Source organism: Cupressus sempervirens, chromosome 7 (assembly GCF_028749045.1).
Source record: "Cupressus sempervirens isolate cs-2001-9-10 chromosome 7, ASM2874904v1, whole genome shotgun sequence".
Taxonomy (NCBI): domain Eukaryota; kingdom Viridiplantae; phylum Streptophyta; class Pinopsida; order Cupressales; family Cupressaceae; genus Cupressus; species Cupressus sempervirens.
Genome location: NC_143124.1, coordinates 886,558,116 through 886,577,288, shown reverse-complemented (window position 1 = coordinate 886,577,288; position 19,173 = coordinate 886,558,116). Strand labels below are relative to the sequence as shown.

Sequence of the window (19,173 nt, the reverse complement as noted above, 5' to 3'; positions counted from 1 at the left end):
GGCGATGCCCCAGAAGATGATACTTTAGGTTGTTCAAGTACATCACATATTCTATCCTATACTTGTGTTTTTCTCAAACAATAATTTTTTAATAGCTCTAAAAATCTCATTTTTCAAATCCTACCATTGTTCCTCTATTTACTATGCTTCTTTCTATAAGGAACAAAACCAAAGAGGCATTACTGACTACAAATTCAGTAGCATGTACCACAATGACAGATGTGATGGTAGCACTATTGGTAAGTAGATTCCTTTTTTTCTCTCTCTCACTTTTCATGTGTTTATTTCAATTCAAATATTATTTCTTGGGGAGGATTTTGTAATATTGGATTCATTTTATCCAAGGGCAATGAGGACCTTCCTAGGTGTACCCATGTTAGATGTATGGGAACAATAAATAATTTTGATCAATTGCTCACTAGTAATGAAGATGGCCTTCCCCTAAAAGTAGCCTAGCTTCTAGGTACTTTAAAGATTGTTCCGTTCCTAAAACTTTACAATCTTATACTCATAATCAAATACACTAACCACCCATGTAGTCCCTTGTAATACTACTAATCCCAATATTATTTTGTATGGAATAATATATTTTATGAAAACCTTAATAATTAATGTTTGTATATATTTGGGCTAACCATATGCACAAGGTATCATATTTTGATTTCATTTCTAGCTCATGTTTCCTTTGATCAATTTCTTCAAGTAAATTAAAAGGTAGCTTTAGTTCATTTATGAATCTAACGATTTTTTTCTGTTCTTAAAATGTGGAATTTGTAAACAAAAGACTTAAAGGACCAACTCATTGATGTCATATCAACACTTTTTGAACCCAACATCTTTTAAAGGCTTAGGCTCCTTGAGAAAGAGGGCTAAGGATTGAAGTATATGAGGTACAACTACAAGACCCAAATAAAAAAAGAAAACCTTGTTATAAGCGACCCCTACATTCCTATTATTGAGGGGGAGAATCTTTAAAATAATTCCATTAAGAAAAAAGCAATAGCTGAAGGAGAAATGGTATCACCCAAGGAAAGAAGGTATCTCATAATATTAAGAATGAAACTATGTAATAATTACTCTTAATACTTATGTGATCTAACATATTTCAAACTTCACATAGGTTTCCTGACACATCAAAGGCAACTAAAGCAAAAAACCAGTAGCACGGGCAACACAAGCTCAACTCAGATGGATATTCCAAAACTTGTTACATGATTGTAAGTATAAGTAAATGAAATATTATATGAAAATATTTATAAATTGTAAAAAAAATTGTCTTGATGAAATTGATTATTAAAAAATTTCTTGATACCAAGCAAAAATGTAAGCCATGGATTTTTAAAAAATAACTTCTCAATAGGACAAGAAATTAGGCTACACAAAAGGCTATACAATCATAGTTGAATGACTCTAATCAATGCATGTGCAAGGTTCTTGGATCTATCAATGAGGTAAATAGTTAAATTGATTTTTATTTTAAACTGAATACTTTACCTATTAATGTATTCAATATTAAGTTCCAAAAATATAAGTCGCTATATTTGTTTTAAGGAAAAAAAGATTATATATGTCTAAAACTTCAAACTGGATATATTTATCTATATTAAAATGAATGATTAAAATTTCTTAGCAATTTTCTTATATTTATATGTATATATTATTGATAAATACACTAATTATTTACATTGGATTACAACCTCCCAAACCTGATACATCAGTCGAGCATCGTAGAGGCAATGATTCAAGTGTAGATCCTAGTACTCAAGGTATATATCTTTGAATTCTTAATAAATTTAAACATTTTAAATTCAATTAAGTGAATTAATACAAATTTAACTATAATATGTGTTAGGATTAAGAAAATATCTTGTATTGTAGTTGCAAAAGATGCAGAGGTTATTCTTGATGAGCATGTTGAGGTCCAAGCTAGTGGGAAAGATGATGTGCTTGGACAAGGTAAAGAGCACTACAATGTTCTTTAAAATATTTTTAGTCTTAACTTTTTTAAATTTAACCCTTTTATTTCTTATTGCAGAGAACTTTCCTTTGCAAAGAATAGTGAATGTACATCTATAGGAAAGAATAAATATCGATGATGACATGGACATACCTCTACAATAATATAGGAAAGAACAAAAAAAAAAAAATGATTCATGTGAAATTATGTAACTTTTTTGACAATGATTGATGTTTATGTCTAGATATTTTATTCATGTTCTATTGAATGTTCATGTGAATGTTCTAATTAATCATATGTTTTAATGTAAATGTAAATACTCTATTGAAACTTATGTTTTAATGAATTTTATCATGTGATAATTCATGAATGTTACATTTTATTAATAGAATTAATGAATGTTAGATTCTAACAGGGAACTAATATGTTGGGGGGGACAAATGAGCTTCCACCTTCACGTGGTTGGCCTTGATTAGTAGAGAATATTAAACTAGTCTTGAAACCAAGTAAAGCTCAACATTAACCTATGATTGCATGACAGCTAACTGTGTGAATCTCTTGGTTTTAGGCAATGTAGAAGGATGTCATAGTCAAACTCATTGATTTATGAAATTTAGTTATAGCGTACAAGGTATTCAAAAGAATGGCTTTCTATGGGATTGCCTCAAATTATTTCTCTCTAAGGTATTCTATTATTTTTATTTATCTACAATCATGTTTGATTGCATTGTTATTTTTGCATCAACATCTTGGATCACATTCTATGATTCATCATATAAATCAGAGAAAGATATTAGAAAGCATGATCCAATGTAAATAACATAATTAAAGTATTTGTCTTGATTTCTTCTAAATTGCTTGTAGAATTGATGCTATTGGGATTTATCTCACTTCTGCTTACTATTGGAAGGACAAGAATTGTAGATATTTGTATATTTGAGAGCTTAGGAGACTCTTTTCTTCCATGCCCAAAAGAGGAGACCTTTGAAGAAGAAGATAGTAGTTTTGAGGAGACTAAAATGTTTTCAATACATAGAAAGCTCATGTTCATAGCTTCTTGTGAAACACCATTAAGGTGGATCTTGGCAATAAATGAGGTTGCACTTGGTCATTGTGCTTCAAAGGTAGAAATTTTTTCCTTGTATATTCATATCAAAATTTCTCTTGGATCCTAAAGTCTAGTCAAAGATTTTTCTTCAAAACATGGCCAAATTAGCAAAGCAGGCCACCATAATAAGTTGTGTACTTGAACCTATGTTTCATTTTTTTGATAGTGGGAAATATTGGTCCCTTCAGAATGGACTCACACTATGTGTTCTATATGACATGCAATGCTTAATGGAGAAAGAAGGTAAGATTTATAATTTCACAATTTATAATCCTTGTTGCAAATTACAATATGAAAAAGTCAAACATCATTAGCTACATCTCTAGGTTTATATATGATATCTGTTGATTTGAATTTTTAATTTTACTTTCAAAATACTTTGGTTAAATTATAATTTATACGTGAATATTTCAGTTATTATTTCCAAATTCCAAGTTCACCTTTTCATTTTAATATTTTATGATATTTCATTCTTTTCTACTGGTCAATTTGCAGGCCATTCTACTCATTTTCTATTTCCCATGCTCATTAAACATTTTGATCATAAGAATATGGTGTAGCAACCTTAAATGTAGATTAATATCATTGAAATTTGTGCTATCCTTGCACAATAGTCAAAATCACAAGCTTCTATAGCAATGGTTGGTGCTATGTCTAATTTAGCAAGGCATTTTCACAAGAGCATGCATTTTACTTACAAGGCTTCCAATCTTAGTGATGATATAAACAACTGGAACAAGTCTTTTCATGCAAAAATTGAAGAGTGTATGTGCAATTTACAAAAAAGGTGATAAATTAAATAGTTCTTTTCCTTTCTTGAACACACATGTTATTAGACACATATGAAATTAGTAATAAATATCTACTAATATGTAGATTTTGTCAATATAATTACAAAGTTCAACTTTTTAGATACAATCCTAAAGAGGTGCCAAGAAATTGTCTAAAATAATAAGAAATGCCTATAGACAAGAAAAGTCGAGTTTTTCCTAGCAAAACATAGATGCTAGATAGTAAAGGACTTTCATCACAATAACTTCTTGCAATTTTTCTTTATAGGAACCTACCGTGACATCTTTGATTAACTTTTGGGTTTTTAGGTTGGTGATGATGGTCCAATTCTTGACATGATGCTTGTCTCATTGGAGAATCTTTCTACAACCAATGCCATAGCTGGAACAATAATTTCAAAAATGTATATTATTACACATATCATATCATCTATACCAAATCATTTATTAATAAGTCATGTATTCTTTCCTTATATTCCTAGTTGTTTCTAGCATCACTAGATAATTATTCAAAATTTTAAGCTTTACTTTTTTTAGCATTTGAGGCACAAGGGTTCTCAAGACATAGGATCTCTCTTGTCCAAGGTTTTCTGGAGGCCCTATTTGAACATTTATTGCAAGCTATGGTGCATCAAAATAATGAAACAAAGGTTGGAGCACATTAAATTCTTTCAATTGTCCTTGTGTCATCTTCTACTAGTCCTTGGTCTAAGTCTCATCCTCCAAATTCACCAAGAGTGCAAGGACTCAAGAGGAAATTTTCAAGAACCACTCTAGTGTTTTCTTTAGCATCTTCCTTATTTGAGAAACTAAAAAAGTAAAAGGGATCTCAACATGGAGACATAACTAAAGATAATGCTTAAGAAAATGATATAAAATATATTCAAAAGATGTAGAAAATAGGGTACATGCCCCAAGAGGTGGATGGACCAAAAAGTGATGTTGATATTAAACACTACACAATTTATCCAAGTCATACCCAAACCCATAGCTTAAAGCTCCTTACATTGTGTGCTATAACTGATGGAAATTTCTTTAGGGAAAGTATGAAGAACATGGTAACTATACTCTATGTGTTATATGTCTTAAACCTTTTTTAGCATCTCTCTTTGAAAGAATTTTTTTTTCCCATTCATATGGTGTGATAGAACTTTTAACTTTAGGGTTGGAATATTATTTTTACTTCTAAAACTATAAGGAAGCAAGCTCTTTAAGGTCAAGCGGACATAAAATAGTGCTTTTACTTTACTCACTATTTACTCAGGCAATATACCCTCAAAATACACCAACAAATTTTGAGGCAATTACCAATACTTATAGTCTTCCATTATTGTTCTCTCATGTTAAGGTAATCAAGGTTTTAACTTTTAAGTTATATTCCTAACTTGCTCTTTAATTGTGTCAGTGCTTTGTTTGAGGAATATTGCTTACTTAAAATGCCCATGTTTTCCTTTACAAGTTATTGCCTTAGTATATTGTGGATTTCTTTACTTGGACATAAAACTTGGATTATGGAAAATGCTTTCCTTAGCAGTTACATTATTTATCACAACCTTATAAAGGTAGGGTCAAATTTGGCAAGTCAAAGCAAATGGATATCTATTTGTTTATGCTAATTGATGGTAGATTCTAAATGTGTGACAATGATTACAATGGGTGAGATTCATCAATAAAGCTATACTTATGTTCTTGTTGACATGTATAAGCTTGAACAAGAGATGCACAACATTGTACTTGGACCCTTTCCATATGATAATTTAGACATTTGTAGTCCTTCGGATACCACTTCCTCCATTGGAAAAATTAAGTACTAAAATAAGAGTATTGCATTCTAATTAATTTTTCTAATCTAATTTTAATTAACTCTATTGAGTATTAGTTTGATCTATGTCCATTCACTAAGGAAAAGATATTTAAATATATTTTCTTAATGAGATGTGGATGTAGATGGAACTATTTTGAAGAGGGTAGGATTCCTTCTTTGTCAACATGGTTTTTTTATCTTTTCAATGAGCCTTGTCACAAAATACTAATTTAAAGATGGAATATACATGCTTGTAGAGTTCAAATCATAGTACACTAATTCAAAGTTTCCAACTTTCTTTCACATTAAGGAGCATTGCTCTTTATCATGAAAGTAAGTATTTATTTATAAACTACTTTAGTTATTTAAGGACCTTTTGTATGAACCTAATACATCTCAATGCCAATGGACTTAATCAGCACAAATTTATTTTTTTGTGATATGTTTGATATGCTTATCTCAAAGTATGCTATCCAATGGTTTAGTGAATAGCAACAACATGAAAATCTAAATGCATTTATGATCTATGTATTAAATATTTATTTTTTAATTCAAAACAAACATACAAAAGTTATGTTTGGCCTTATTTGAGCAATCATGTATGTTCAAGTGGTAGACAATGTGATCCAAAGGATGTGATCATTGCACTAGTGCAGTCCTTATTTTTCTTAAGACTTAAGTCACGCTTTTCTTTTTAAAATTTTGATGTAATTATGTTAAGCATTTTTTGAATCTCCAATATGATTCATATTGTTTCAATGACTTCAATCATGCTTTAAAACACATTAAAATGTTGATTCAAGGCTTGTCCTTTAGCCCACAAGTCAGAAGGAGATTTAGAGTGTGTCTACATGCATGGAGACCTCAACCAAGGTGGAGAAAATTTAAGAGGTGACAGGATAAAAATTTATTCACTTTACTCACTTTCCTACAATTTCACCTTGCATCTAAAATAATTTCTCAAAAGATAATCTATCAAAGAGCCTAGTACCTCATTCTTACCGTAACTAGAATGGAGAGAAGACATTTTAAGTGAGAGATTTACATATGTTGCACACATGCTTCTTACAATTTTCTCTACCAACTTATTCCTTTTGTCACTACCAAAAATTTATAATTCAAGCCCATGATGATAGATGAAATAGGAAATTGAACCCATGTGGAAGTATGTTGAAGATGGCTATGTCAATTTGGGGTATTCACCTAGCAGTATGCAAGCCATATTTATGATTCCACACTTTGGATGAATTCCTATGAGAGCACAGTCATGACATATTGGCTCAAATAGTTCACACACAATCTTTAAATGGGCACATTGATCATAGATTTTCCATCCTAACCAGTGGGGTCGTAGCCATTTGTAGAGCTCAACAATACTAGGTCATTCATTCCATGTGCACATTCAAATCTTTTATCTGTTGTTGATCATACCTGCACATACACAACATCCACTTTTTGTCTTGGGATGCCTTGGGATGCCTACACCACTAGAGTTCTTTGCCATGGTAGGAACTAACAATAGAATATAGGAACTACCAATTATTATTTTATAATTCAACAAGTCGTCGCAATTGCAACAGCTTGTCTAACAAGTAGTCATCACACCAACAACATTGTTGTCACATAATGTCATAGTTGCAATGGCCACTTCTGATAGATGGCAATCACTCCAATAGTATTGATGTCACATACCATCACCATTGTGAAATCCCCTTCAAATGAATGGCCATCGGCCCTACAACACAACTACCACATTTGTGACAATAGAAAAAGAAAGAAAAGTAAGTTTTCATAATTGTGACAGTAGTGTTGACATATTAGTCAATTTTCTTATTAATGACACACACTTATTTAGACTCTGTATAGCTATTAAGCTCATTGAACAATTTATAGAGTTTTCCATGTAATTCAGTAGCCATTGAGTTCTACAATTGCTATTGAGTCTTTTGGACTAATACCAGTGGTTACTGAGCAGATTTAGTCAGTGTGAAATCTAGTAGTTCAAACTATGCATTTTATTATACACCAAGTTTATCAGTGGTTACCAAGCATTGTAGTGTCTACTGAGTTCACAGTTCATGTGCTAGAAAGCCAGTATTAACCAAGCTACTTTATGCTAACCAAGATTCAGTGTTTGTCGAGTTGCACAATATCTACCGAGTCACTAGTGCAAACCAAGTTAAAGACTTCTTGAAAGTGACCAGTATGGATCAAGCTTCTACATCTACCAAGTGCATGATGATGTTGACCATTAACAGTGGATATCAAGTATCAGAACCTAATTAGCTTCATGTGGGCTGACTTTATAATATTTGTGTTAACTTGTATCATGGCCAACTTTGATATTTTGTAATTTGGATTGGTATATATGTAATTTATTGTACCATATCATTGTGTAAGTGTATGTATTATAATGTGAATGTGGATGTGAAAAGTTCAAGTTATGAATGTAGTAGATAAAGAGTGAATTGTAAAGGCCATAACAATATAAGGAGTAGCAGAGACATATCTATCACAAAAAGGTGATCAATACACTAAGGAACCTCTATGAGCAAACTTAGTTACAAATTAGAGATCTACTATTTCATACTAACAAGTGAGCTAGTAAAAATTCTTTAACAAGGTAGACCTATTAGTTTATCATAAATCTCTTTAATGAGTGCATACTTCATTGTATGTTTGTAAATCCTCTCACAAAGTGGACTTAGTAGTCCTATTTGCTCCTAACAGGGTAGATCATTAGAAGTGATCATTGTAAGCCTTAATAGGCCAACTTTATGCTATAGTACTAAAGTTTGTGGGTATCATCCCCATCCTAGTTTTACTTTCTATTTGGAAGGTTTCTCAGTCACCAAAATCTTTGTGTTCAAGTGTTATGGATGCTTTCATGTTTTTATTTTCTCATGCATGCAATTAGATCAGATGTGATGAATTAAGTGCTAATTGATTTATTGGATTAAGAATTGAAATTGGTCAAGTTTTAGAAGTTACTAATTAACCCCTCCCCTTTGAGTAACTTAGCATAGTCTTGAATATTTCCAACAATTGGTATTAGAGATTTGTGGTTCTCAGGAGAAAGTTTAATAGCTTAAGCAAAGATAAAGGATATGGAGATATTCAAACTTGACAAAGCTATTGGCAATGAAAACTTGGATCTTGAAATGGTCATTGCCAACCTCAAGAAAGCTAAGGAGCCACTTTCCCAATCCCTAAAAAGAAGAAAGGAACATGAAAATCAAATGAATGATCATCTTTACATTGAGGAAAGAATTGAAAATTTTCACCCTTCAAGTAGCTTAGATGAAGCGAATGATGCAATCAAAGAACTTCTAGAGAAGAGTGGTTCCCTACAAGAAGAAGTAAGAAAGATAAAAAGAGAACAAGAAATTTAGGTAGTAAGGTTATGTGAAGTCTTGGAATAGAGAAACAAGATAAAAGAATAGATGGAGGGAAGGAACAATGAATCTAGAACCAATCCCTTCAGCTAGAAGACCTTATTGATCAGCTCTCCAATGAAAATGAGGAAATTATGAGACTAAGATTTGAAAATGAAAGAATAAGGAATGATGTAAGTTCTAAAATAAAAATCAATGAAAGAATTAAAAATGATCTAAGTTTTGAAAAACAAATCAATGAAAGATTGAGTAATGATCTAAACTCTAAGAAGTGAATCAATGAGAGAATGATAAAATCTCAAGAAGACATGGATCAACTGAATGAGAAAACCCACTATAGGCAAAAAGGAAAAGTAGGAATTGGATACAAAGAAGAAGGTGAATCCTCCAAACAAGGTGCTCAGAAGAATCAAAGACCTAATTGCAATCACTATGGTAAGATAGGTCATACATCAAAAAAATGTTGGAGTAATGGAAAAACAAAATTCAATGGAAAATGCTACAATTGTAATTAGCATGGTCATAGGGCTAATGAATGCAAAGAGAAACCAAGATTTGAAGGTAACCATCATAAATGTAAGAAACATGGACATAAGGCATCAGAATGTAAAACAAAAGGCATTGAATCCTATAGAACAAATTTTGAAACCAATATTTGGTTGGGGCTACAATACCTAGTGTAGATGTCATTAGTATGAAAAATTTGGACACATTGGTATGAATTATGTTAAGCATCATATGAGGAGAGAGATACTGCCAAAAGATGTTTCATTTTTATAAAACTTGGTCATCTTGCCAAGAATTGTATGAATACTGGTAGAATTGAAGATGAAAATAAGGCAAAGGTTAATAACATTCAAAAGCAGATGAGACAACAATGGATTCCTAAGTCTACAAAGGATTCTAGTCTGAGCAATGCTGGTCAAGTCACTCAAGAATTTGGTGACTCTACCATTTCTAATTAATTTATGAAGGAAGGACTAGAACTAGGCTATCAAATAAGACATCCAAATTAGTTCTAGTTGAAAGGTAACAAAGATCCAAATCTATATACAAGATACTAAGGGATCACTAAGCAAGATGAGTATCAGCTATTATCAAGTTACCTTCTCTACTGAGTAAGGTCAGGTCATAGACTCTATCGAGCAAGGTCAGGAGTAACAAAAGCACTTATGGTTATCGAATCATAAAGATGTCATCGAGTAATCAATGCTATGTAGTAGATGGTAGTCTGTCAACACATCTATTTCTGTACCATTTATTAATGGAAAATTTTGTCAAAAGGCATGGAATCAAATTCATTTCTTACAATGAATTTTCAAGTGCTATTGCGAAGAGCTATTTTTTGTGTGATCAAACTAACTTGAGTGAATTTCCTCAAAAGTTTTTTGAAATTCTCTAAGGATACCAATCAAAAATTTCATCTAGTAGTAGCAAGGTCAAAAGAGGGTCTAACATGTTGGTTTGAGGAGTTCAATGGAAAGCATTGGATTTCAAGCTCACACCCGTGGTTGTTGAAACCCTAGACCCAAGTGGAGCTCAATCCCAAATCCCTCCTAAGGTACTTCTTGTTAATGAAATTCATACTCATTTCAAATATGATATTCAAGAAATTGGTACTCTAGAAATGGATGAAACCCTAGGTCAGTTATGTGTTGATGGATATTCCCCATATACCCTAAGAATTTAAAATCAAATGGATTAGGTTTATCCTTAATTAGGTGCATAACAGATAGCTATGGTTAGAATAGCCAATTCTGATAAAAAAGAAGGTGATTCATCAGGTCATTAACCTCCCCATGCTAGCCAAAGCCAAAACAACAAAAACCCTAGGTCAGCCAGAGTTGCAAAAGAAAACCCTAGCTGAATGGGATGGTAGAGGTATGAAAATCAGCAGTGTTACAGATGCAAAGTTGAAATTTAGAATTCATGTTATTGCACACAAGATATATAGTTCAAGCTGACTTAATAGTGTGTCATGTGAAATCATGGATTTGGTATATAAAGTAGTTAAGAACAACTTATCATATGACCTTGCCAACCAATTGTTGACACAATTCAATAAAAGCATGGAAAGTATTAGAACATCAAAGAATAACACATGCAAATTTGGTTCATTGTTAACCTGTCTATTCTTTTATGTACAAAAGTTCTTCCCTACTAAATGCACTATAGCTTGGAGAAAAGATGTGCCTATGCTTTACCAAATAAATGAATATATTGCAGAAATGGGTGAGAACTATGGTAACATCATGGACAACTACTTCGATGTATTCAAAGAGAAAATGAACAATAGGTTCAGGATTCCAAAGAAGTTAGTCGAAGATTATAAGGATGATGTGTACTTCATGGTGGACAATGACAAGGTATATATCCAGGCAGTTAAGCATAGAGTTGCATGGGTGAAACCTCTTGGCTATGAGGTAAATATTGATGAAATCAAGGATATCATTGAAGCCCTTGTCAATGAATTTTTAATCCCAAGGCCTCTTATTTTGGAATTTATGATGAAGCCAAGGCCAGAGTTGAGCTAGAAATAATCCTCCCATAGGCGGTTAACAAACGGAAGAGAACAATAATAAAGCTGAAATCAAGTGCACCTCTTTTGTTAACTGAGGGTAAAGGTGAGGATGTGGAAGAAGCAAAGGATGAGGAATAATTTGAGAAAGAAGAAGAACCTTTGAAGAAAAAGGGCAAGGTGATCATCATCAAGCCTACAAGTCATCCACTGTAGTCTTCACAAGGAGGTCACGAAAGAAAGGAAATAACATTGTATTCAACAGACCTACACCCACCTTCTAGGAAAAGTTGAAGCAATTGGAAAAAGGGGCAAGAATAAAAAAATTTAAATATTTGAAATATGAGATCAAGATTGAGGTAAAGTGAAGGCAAGTTGAAGACCTAGTGCTAAACAAAATGTGTATGTCAAAGTACTCACCAGACCAAATTGCTTCTCAAGTCTCTAGTGAATTACTAGAGAAGATAACACCAAGATGGGATTTTTCTATTCAAATAGTAAAAGACATATATGCACAAACCCTGAGGTAGTTTGAGCATTATAGATGCAGAGGTGAAAGAGTCATTAAACAAAAATGAAGAAAAATTGACTCTAAGGTTTAATACTTATTTGGTTTTGATTAAAGACATTGAGCATGTTGTCAAAAATGCTACAAATACTTGGAAAAATATTTATCATCTTCATAAACCAAGTGAATTTCCAATTGAAGTAAAGGATGGTGATGAAGAAGAAGATAAGGAGAAATATGAGGAAGAAAATGTTGAAGAAGTGACTCATTTTGATAATGAAGAATATGAAGAGGATCAAGGTCTAGAAGCGACAAAGGAAGAAAAGAAAGATGATGAGGAAACTAACCTAGTCAAGATAGCTATAGTAGTCATTGCCTCACTTCCTCACTCCCTAAGCAAACCATTGACTACATCAAGTATGGAGATAGCTTCAGCAAATTTGGTTGTGACTACTAGTGATACATCAAATGTCCAATCACTCTTGGCCCCAACTTAGCTTAGCATATCATTAACAAAAGTGACTTCCACTTCATCCACCAAGCTGTAAACTCCTTCGTCATCTACCGAGTTGAGTTCTATAGTCTTCACTTCTCCAATTTTGATTTCTTCAATTTTGAGTACATCCATGGTAAGCTTTCCAGTATTGTCTACCTTAGTTTTGGATTCTACAATTTTGACATCATCAATTTTGGATTCTTTAAGTATTCTTGTAAATATTCCATTAGTCAGTTCAGTATCAGTTTTTACTGCAACTCCAATTATGTCTACTATTGTTTCCATTCCAACTACAAAAGCAATAAGTGCAAGGATAGTTGAGCCTAAGGTTCAACTGAGTACAAAATGTTTGGGGAAAGGAAAGGAGATAGAGGAAGACATAGATTTAGATGAATAAATAGTAATTCCCAAATGGGATATTTACAATCTTTCTACAAACCAAATGCATACATTTGGTGAACTCCTCTAGAAAAAGGCTAAACAACAAAGATTAAGAGAGGAAAGAGACAAAGAGTATAAGATAATAGATGATGACAAGAATATTTTGACCAAGGCAATAGGAACTGATGTTGATTCTTCTCAACCTATTTTGTATCAGCTAGGAGAAGCAGTCCAAAAAATCAATGAGGACATCAATGGTCCAAATAAACTAATTGAGAAGGCTCAAAAGAAATTTAATGATAAATTTTTGGAGCACACTTGATAGCAAATATTCATTTATCAAGTTGAGCTTTCTACAATTTTAGTCAATCTTGAGACATCCTGTTCAAATGTGTCATTACTTTATGGGAAACTATGTGATGTCACTGAGTATACAAAGGAAATAAAGGAAAAATTATCCAAAATTGATATAGATCTAAAGGAAAGTTCTTAGTAGCTACAACTAGATCCTAGTTCAAGCTCTACACATTTCAAGAAAATCAATTTTTTGTCAGATGAACAAGTTGAATTGCTAAGAGAGGAAGCAAGGATCCACTCAACATTGATTGACATACAAAATATGATACTTCCAATCATAGATGCTATGATTGAACTATCAACAGAGGTGCAAATTGTAATTCATACATGCAAGGTCTTGCAAAAAAAATTGGGATAAAACCTTAGCAATCACTCTCAAGGTACATTTTGAATTATTAACTCATTTTGGTGTCTTTATGTAAATATGTGAGAATAAATCTTTGGCATTACTATCAAAATGGGGGAGAAAAGTTACATTGGAGAAATGTTACATGTATATGGGATAAAAATTATGTTATGAGGAAGCAAGACATGTACATAGAGGGACACATAATATGGGGGAGAAATATGCTATGGTGGAGAACTTGTATTAGTAAGACATGCTGTAAATAGCAAAAGATGTATAAAATCTTAAAAAAATACCAAGCTAGTATCATGTGGCGATGAATACAAGGTATTCAGTTTTGGGCTAATAAGTGCTTTTGTCACTAATGCCAAAGGGAGAGATTGTTGACATATTAGTCAATTTTGTTATTAGTGACACACACATATTTATACTCTATATATCTACTAAGCTCATTGAATAGTTTATAGTGTTTGCCATGTAATTCAATAGCCATTGAGTTCTACAGTTGCTACAGAGTCTTTTGGACATTATCAAGCAGATTTAATCAGTGTGAAGTCTAGCAGTTCAAACTGTGCATTTTAGTATACACCAAGTTTATCGGTGGTTACTGAGCATTGTAGTGTCTACTAAGTTTGTAGTTCATGTGATGCAAAGCCAGTGTTAACCGAGCTACTTTATGCTAACCAAGTGATTTAGTGTTTTCTAAGTTGTACAATATCTACCGAGTCAACAGTGTAGACTAAGTTCAACACTACTTGAAAGTGATCAATACGGACCAAATTTCTATGTCTACCAAGTGCATGATGATACTAAGCATTGAAAGTGGATGACAAGTATTAGAACCTTGCCAAGTCAGTCTTCAGAACTCGAGTAACTTCATGTGGGCCAACTTTGTAACATTTGTGTTAACTTGTATCATGGTCAACTTTGATATTTTGTAATTTGGATTAGTATATATATGTAATGTATTGTACCATATCATTGTGTAAGCATATGTATTGTATTGTCAATGTGGATGCAAAAAGTTCAAGTTATGAATGCAACAAATAAAGAATGAATTGTAAAGGCCATAATAGTATAAGGAGTAGCAGAGACATATCTATCACAAAAAGGTGACCAGTACACTAAGGAATCTCTATTAGCAAACTTAGCTATGAATTAGAGATCTACTACTTCATCCTAATGTTGAACCAATCAAAATCCTTTAACAAGGTAGCCCTAACAATCTTTCATCTCTTTACTGAATGCATACGTCACTATACATTTGTAAATCCTCTCAAAAGGTGGACCTAGCACTCATATTTTCTCCTAATAGGGTAGATCATCAAAAGTGATCGATGTAAGCCTTAACAAGCCAACTTTATGCAACAATAGTAAATTTTGTGGGTATCATCCCTACCCAAGTTTTACTTTCTATTTGGAAGGTTTATGGGTCACCAAAATCTTTGTGTTCAAGTGTTATGGATGCTTTCATGTTTTCTATTTCTCATGCATGCAATTAGATCAGATGTGATAAATTAAGTGGTAATTGATTTATTGGATTAAGAATTGAAATTGGTAAAGTTTTAGAAGTTACTGATTCACCCCTCCCCTCTCAGTAACTTAGCATATTCTTGAATATTTCTAACAAGTAGAGCATCAAAATATCTATGGCACAAAGATGATCTTTCCCTTTATTTCTTCCAAATTACGAAGGATTTAGGCATCCCAATTATGATGGGCGAGCTTGTAGTCACAATTTCCAATGGCAAAACTCAAATGCCCGTTTGATGGGAGCCAATTCATGGATACACAGACTGAAGGTTATTGTAATTGTGATGGCCTACAATTGCAATTAGAGCCCAAATGTAGTACTATTAGGGGGTAATCCTACAATAGTGAGTGAAAGAAATTCCCTATGTTCATCCAAACATATCTATTATGTTTGTGTGAACATATACGATAGATATGTTCATGTGAACATATGTATAAAAAAGGTTATGTTCTTGTGAACATATGCATAATATATATTCGTGTGAACATATGAAAATGATGATATACAATTTATATTCCCTATTTTCCATTTTTTTGTTCATTTTTATGGTGTGGTAGAATTGTTTTGGACATTGGAGCAAACGTATCAGAGTGATGACTGAGTTGCATCATTTTCCTCTAGATTTTGTTCATTGTGCTATTTCGAGTATGTTTATATGTGATTATTTGAATTTTTTATGTTTTTCATGTTTTCAAAGTATATTTTAATGTTAATTTAATATTTTTATTGATTATTAATGTTAGTTAATTATATTAATTTTTTGTTTATAAATTTTTTAATTTTTTAATTATATATTATTATTATTAGAAAATACATTAGAAAATATTAGAAAAAATTAGAAATTATTAGAAAAATATTAATCTAGAATATTAGAAAAATATTTATTTAACATTAGGAAACAAATTTAGTAAAAAATTAGTGTTAAATTAGATAAATATTAGAAAATATTAGAAAAAAAGAACAAAATATTTTTAAAACATTAGAAAATATTAAAAAATAATAGTCTAGAATATAAGAGAAATATTAGAAAATATTAAAAAAATGTTAATCTAGAATATTAGAAAAATATTAGTATAACATTACAAAACAAATTTAGAAAAATATTAGTCTTATTAGAAATGTATTAGAAAATATTACTAAAAAATATTAGAAAATATTAGAAAAATATTAGAAAACATTAAAAAATATTATTAAAGAATATAAGAAAATATTAGATAAACATTAAGAATATTAAAAAAACATTAATCACTAATATTAGGAAAATATTAAGATAACATTACGAAAAAATTTAGAAAAATATTAGTGTTATTAGAAAATTATTAGAAAAAATATTAGAAAATATTAGAAAAACATTAGAAAATATTTTAAAAATACTAGTCTAGAATATAAAAAAATATTAGAAATATATTAGAAATATTAAAAAAACATTATTCTAGAATATTAGAATTTAACATTAGGAAAAAAGTTTAGAAAAAATTTAGTATTTATAATAAGTTAAAAAGTCTAATCCTAACCCATATATAACCCTTGTTCTAATTTTAACCCTAACCCTAAACCAAACCCTAACTCTAACTCAATCTCTAACTCTAACTCTAACCCTTACTCTAACCCTAATTCTAACCCTAACCCTAATCCTAATCATAACTCTATTTCTAACCCTAACTCTACCTCTAACTCTAACTCAAACCCTAACCCTAATTTTAACCCCAACTCTAATCCTAACTCTAGTTGTAACCCTAACTAATCAATGAGCTAACACTAACTCTAATTCTAACCTTAACCCTAACCCTAGCTCTAATTCTAACTCTAACTCAAACCCTAACTAGATAACCCTTTAATTCTCACCTTAACCCTAATCCTAGTCCTAACTCTCATTATAATCATAACCCTAATCATAATCCTATCTCTAATTCCAACCCTAACCCTAACCCTAGAACTTTATATAACTCTAGTTCTATAACCCTAATTCTAATCTTAATTCTAACTCTAACTCTAGCTTGAACCCTAACTAGCTCTAACTCTAACTTAAACCCTAATTATAACTCTAATTACATAGCACTAACCCTAATTTACTAACCTAAACTTTAAGTATACCCCTAATTTACTAACCCGACTTTAAGTATACCCCTATTGTTAACCCTAAAACTCTAATTTTAATTCTTAACCCTAACCCTAAACCAAACCCTAACTCTAACTAGCTCTAACTCAAACTCTAATCCTAACTCTAACCCTAACCCTAACCTTAATCCTAACTCTATCTCTAACCCTAACCCTAATGGGTTATATATAACTCTAGTTTTGTAACCCTGATTATAATCTTAATTTTATAACTCTAATGAAATAGCTTGAACCCTAACTATCTCTAACTCTAATTGTAACCCTAACCATAATTTTAATTATACACCTTTTGTTAACCCTAGAACTATAATTCTAATTCTTAACCCTAACCCTAAGCCAAACCCTAACTCTAACTCTAGCTCTAGAACTCAAACTCTAACCCTAATCTAATCTTAAACGTAGCCCTAATCCTAACTCTATCTCTAACCCTGACCCTAACTCTAATTTCATCCCTAACCCTAACCCTAATAAGCTATATATAACCCTAGCTCTGTAATCCTAACTATAATCTTAATTCTATAACTCTGACTCTAACTAGATAGCTTGAACCCTAACTAGCTCTAACTCTAACTTGAACCATAATTATATAACTCTAATTATAACCCTAACCATAAAGCTAACCCAACCTTTAACTATACCTCTATTGTTAACCCTGGAACTATATATTTAATTTTTAACCCTAACCCTAAGCAAAACCCTAACTCTAACAATAGCTCTAGAACTCAGACTCAAACCCTAACGCTAACCCTAATCCTAACTCTATGTCTAACCCTAACCCTAACTCTAGATCTAACTCTAACTTGAACCCTAACTCTACTTGTAACCCTAACTAGGTAGTGAGTTAACCCTAACTCTTATTCTAACCCTAACCCTAACTCTAATTCTTACTCTAACTTAAACCATAACTAGATAACCCTTTAATTCTAACCCTAACCCTAGTCCTAACTCTATCTCTAATCTTAACCCTAATCATAATCCTATCCTAATTCCACCCTCAACCCTAACCCTAACTCTAGCTCTAGCTCTAGAACTCAAACTCAAACCCTAACTCTAACCCTAATCTAACCCTTACTCTAACCATAATCTAATTCTAAATCTAACTCTAACCCTAATCTAAACATAACTCAAGCTCTAACTCTAACCCTAACTCTAACCTTAACCCTAACTCTAACAAGCTCTCTTTCTCATGTACAATATATTGATGTGTAGATTAGATAATGTACAATTTGTATTATTTAAATAAAAATTTGTATAGTAGACTACATGTACTTATATGTGTATTTATAATATATATTAGCTTGATTATTGTAGATATGACTTCACACAATCAAGCTAAGGGTGATCGGGCTCCTATTGTGACTCCTACTTGTGTGGTTGTTGTTGAGGCTCCTATTGTGGCTTGTGGTGCAATTTGTGGTGTTGCCTGTGGTGCTACTCATGGTGGGGCTCTTTGTGTAGCTCATGTTGGGGCTCATGGTGTGGCTTGTGGCACTACTACATTTGGACCTAATTTACAATGCCAAGACATTGCAATGGTGATGGACACATATCACCTAAGAAAATACAACAAAGATTAGCTCCCATCAGATAGGCATCAGACTTTTTCCATCGAAAGTTGAAACAAAAAGGTCTCCCATCGCAATTACGATGCTCCAACATTACATAAATTGAATCCATAGTTAGCAATACACCATCAGAGGCCTCATCACATGTACAACATCTAGGAAATAGGAATGTTGTAGATCCAATGACAAGCCATTATATCTATCTATCACAATAGTGACAAATAGGTGGCAGCAACACTGTGGAACCAATGGCTAGCCATTGGAGTTGTGGTAACTACATGGTAGGAAAAAAATA

At 32.0% G+C, this 19,173-nt stretch overlaps 1 pseudogene; it reads left to right on the top strand.

The window, feature by feature from the left end:
• The first annotated feature begins 212 nt into the window (after nt 1-212).
• Nucleotides 213-18,890, top strand: LOC149550342 (protein SEMI-ROLLED LEAF 2-like; annotated as a pseudogene).
• The last annotated feature ends 283 nt before the right edge of the window (nt 18,891-19,173 follow it).